Source organism: Acyrthosiphon pisum, chromosome A2 (assembly GCF_005508785.2).
Source record: "Acyrthosiphon pisum isolate AL4f chromosome A2, pea_aphid_22Mar2018_4r6ur, whole genome shotgun sequence".
Taxonomy (NCBI): Eukaryota; Metazoa; Arthropoda; class Insecta; order Hemiptera; family Aphididae; genus Acyrthosiphon; species Acyrthosiphon pisum.
Genome location: NC_042495.1, coordinates 27,360,168 through 27,365,122, shown reverse-complemented (window position 1 = coordinate 27,365,122; position 4,955 = coordinate 27,360,168).

Sequence of the window (4,955 nt, the reverse complement as noted above, 5' to 3'; positions counted from 1 at the left end):
AAGTAACAGAATGTTTTAGAGTTCCAAAATAAAATTTACTGAAATTACTTGAAATTCCTGAACATTGTCAAAATATGACATTGGCCTTCTTGCACCAAGCCACATTAATATAATATAATATAATATATGATATGATATGATAAAAAACTTAGAGGTATTGGTGAATGTATACAACTGCCCTAAAAAGTAATAAATAATTCATACATACTGAACACACTAATGCATACAATTCACCATTATAATCATTATACCCTACACATGTACAGGTACATTATATTGTATTATATTATATTATATTTGCACTTTTAATTTTAGAAATTAAATAATTATAATCATGTGTAAATAGCTAAGTGTAGTATAAAGTTAAGACTCACTTGGCAATTTCATCTTCCTCCTCAACTTCCAATGTCACACGGTCGTGTCCCTTGTATATGTACTTGTAGATATACATGACACTCTTTATGGACGTGCATATCTCGACGTTGATGTGCGCGTCGTACTTGGCCAGAAGGTAAGGGTTGTATGGCACTACACACTCGTTCCCGACCTCGCGACCTCTCACAAGTACCACCCGACCGTCGTCCGGTCGGCGGTACTTTGGATAACCGCCATCAGCAACGTACACACCCACACAGCATTTTTCAATGAAACTGATTTAATAAATATTTGTTTTAAATTTAATTTTAAATATTGAAATTTAAAAATTTATTAACATTTTAATAAATATTAAAGGAAAATTATTTAAATTTATATATTTAAAAGCTTTTTAATAAATATAAAATAATTAATAATGAATTACCGTTACATATTAATATTTAATCAATTTATTAAACTAAATATTAAACAAACCAATTATTATTCAATGTTAACAATTAATCTTGATTAAATTTTTAAAATGTATATTATTTAATACACAATATTTGTACTAAATATATTAATTATAATATATACTATAATATTGTATATTTAAATATAATAATATATAGTTTTATACGATATATATAGAATATAGTAGGCGGTGGTAAATTATTATTTTTAATAAATAGCATTTATAAGAGGTGTTAGTACCCGTAAAAAATGTGTGCACAAAATATATTCACTATTATCTATAACATAATAGGCTGCTCATATACCTAACCTAACTTAAATTATACCTATAATATATATTGTATATATTTTGTCGTGTTTACTGAATAATAGGTACTATTTATTTATTAAATAATTATAGAGCGAAGAGTATATTATTGCGTATATATTATTACGTATTATTATTTATCAGGTGTTAAATTTAATTTAAATATTTTAAAAAATTTAATAAGTGGTACGCCTATATATGACGTACCTATAGTAATTATTTTTTGTTAACATTATATTTATTGGGATTTGCAGCGGATAGGTATATATATCAAATTATTATGTACTATAATATTATATTAACATAAAAATTTATGTACGAGTCAAATGTATTATTGGGAATGAAATTTCATATTATTTATATAAAGCATATTATAATAGCAAACAGCTGCGAATAAGGATGAATGATGATAGACGTCAGTTTTTACTTTTATATAAAGTAAAAATTTTTATATCTGCGGCCTATACCGATACTATATACTCAAATGAGTCACGTGTTTTGATGTTTATATGTAAAATATTTTATTTGCACCTACACAAATTTAATGAGTTTAGGTATAATATTATCATACGCCGTTTGAATAATAACATATAATGGGCTCTATAATTTATATATTAGACTATAGTATAGATGATCCTCTATAAATTCTATTGGTAACAATATGGGTATTGGCCAATGGGGTAAGGTAGGTATATTATATTATTATATTTTTAAAAAAATGCCGATTGGCGTTAAATAAATAAATAATGTACCATCAACCATATATATATTACATATATATTATTAAAATAGCCATTATTTTGGTAGGTAATTTACTTTTTAATTGTTGCCATACTCAGTATACATATAGGTAACATAGTATAGTATACATATATCAAACCTTACATCAGTAAATGCAATACTAATATAATATACATGCGAGCACTATATCATGACCATAATATAAGATTACGGCCTATTAACTATATATATGAAGGTGTGATGGGTGAACAAATATTATTTTATATTTTGTATTTTGTGTAGTTTATTATATATTATTATGTCTATGATGGTCATGTATAATAGGTAGGTATGTATTAAATACTAAATCGTACTATTGCGTTGATAAATTATATATATTTACATATTTTATTAGAATTATATTTAGCATAGGTATATTAACAAAATACAATTAATAAAGTCATAATAATAGATCGAACAAAATTGTATTAATAATATTTAAATTATTGTAAAATATGTAATCAGGTATTTTGTCTGATGTTATTTTAATAATACAAGCTTTGAGCATAATTATTATTATAATATTATTGTTAGCCAGTGCGCGCAGTCTTATATGTGGCCCACCACATTATATATACGATAAAGCCCGGATACGGATGATAAACGCTGCAGCGGTACACAACCGCTATAATATTAGATATCTATTATGTTATTATTATTTATTATTAATCTTTCCCGAAATACGATCACAATAACATTACAAAAATAGCTTATTCCAATATACCCAATTCAACATAAATATTGATATATAACATTATAATATTTATTATGAACATGTACGAGTCTGCAGTATTGACTGTGTATACCATTACCTAGGTACTGTGCAGGGAAACAGAAAACCACTGATTATTGAATTTTTTTAATTAAAATTATTATTTTGAAGCTCAAATGTTGGTGATACTGTAGTTGCGTATGTGTTAGGATGTGTATACTATAAATATTATACTCTATTCGCCATAGCCCATAAGTTAACCCACTTGCGCGCATGTATACTGAGCCGCCGGGAACGTTCAGACCCCCCTTGTCGGAGACCGGCGGTCTGTGATTGGTTGGCGGTGTTCGGAGATCGGCACTTGGCAGTGCTCGTAGTAGTAGGCAGTTGCCGCCACGGTGCATACGGAACGCTAGCGCTCCTAGTACGCAGCGGTATGCGCGGCCGCGACCGGTTTTCGTCGGGCGAGTGGAACAACTTACGACGGTTGGACCGCGGACGAAATGACAAATAGTGAAATAGAGCTTAGTCATACAGTCATAGTGTAAATGTAATGTGCCCGTGTGCGTACTTCCTAATCGAGTGTTATTTTCATCGCCCATCGGTAATCGGTATATTATAATTATAAACATTGTAAGTTCTAAACAGTTCCTAGAAGCACGTAACTTACGACAAACGGACCACGGACGAAATTACAAATAGAGCATAGTCATAGTGTAAATATAGTGTGCCTGTGTGCGTACTTCCTATCGAGTAGTGTTATTGTCATCACCCATCGGTAATCGGTATATTATAAACATTGTAAGTTCTAAACAGTACCTAGAAGCACGTTTTTTCGTTTTTACCGCTTCGTTGTGAATCTATTCCTCTCAACATTGACGTTTTGCGTATTGACTGTATAACTATCAGTAGGTAGTAGGTACCTCCTATAATAGTATAATACTCATTTGAATTTAGATTGTATAAATAGTAGGTATATGTATTGTTAAATATTATAATTTATTTTGCTAATTATTCAGTTTATTACAAAACATTTTGGGTACCTATATAATATGTTTGTATTTTATTAAGCATAAATTATAATTGGTTGTTGGGTATTTGATATTCCTTAATTCACTATTACTTTTAAATATTTACAAATATTGCTTTAAAACTGCTAATTGTATTCTTTAAAAATTATATTTTATACTTAATTATGTCGCACTCCACCATTAACAAATCTACTAAGCGCAGAAGGTATTTGGAGGAATTAGAATTGATAGAACTGTATGATGAAAGTGTTCATAGTGAACCAGAAAGTATAGTTCAACCAAATTTACCTAGTTATAGTGGCAGTTTAGATCTAAATTCTTCTTTGCCCACACCTAATCTAATTCTTAATTTACCCTGCATTGATGATATTATGATAAATATGTGCAATGATGAATACGATGCAATTAGTATTTCATCCAATTCTGATATTGAGGATGAATTAAGTAATAATGAATTTCCAGACGAACATCACTCCATAGATAATGAAACAGATTCATCAATTTTAAATAATCTGGCAAAATGGGCTGTATCTTATAATGTTTCTCAAGTTGCTTTGAGTGCATTATTGAAGGTTTTAAAAACGCATAAGTGTCATAATTATTTTCCTATAGATGCCAGAACTATATTAAAAACTAAAACATCTGTGCAACCTTTACAAATACAGACAGTGACACCAGGGAGTTATTATTATTTCTCAATATTTAATAGTTTGAAGAATATTTCTAGCTCTGACGATAAATATTTTGTTGAAGACAAAATTAGAATAGTTATTGGGATTGACGGTCTGCCCTTGACGAAAAGTTCATCTAGTTGTTTTTGGCCAATACTTGGATATGTTCGTCATCCTGTTTATAAACCTCATGTTTTTTTGATTGGGTTGTACTGGGGTAAAGATAAGCCTCTCAACTGCAATCCTTTTTTGTTAGAGCTGGTGAACGAAACAAAAGAATTGTATCAAACAGGGTTTCCAACAGCATTTGGTATAAAACAAGTAGTTGTAGATGCAATATGTTGTGATTTACCGGCAAAAAGTTTCATCTTAAAAACTAAGGGACATACTGGTTATTATTCGTGTACTAGGTGTTTAATAAGTGGTTTTTATTTTGAACATAGAGTTTGTTTTCCTGGGACAGATTTTATTACTAAGAGAACTCATATAGATTTTTTAAATAGAACTGATGAAGATTCCATATGACTGATGAAGTTTCTATTATAACTGAAATACCTGGTATAGATATAGTAAATAGTATTAGCATTGACTATATGCATCTAGTGTGCTTAGGAGTAACAAAAAAA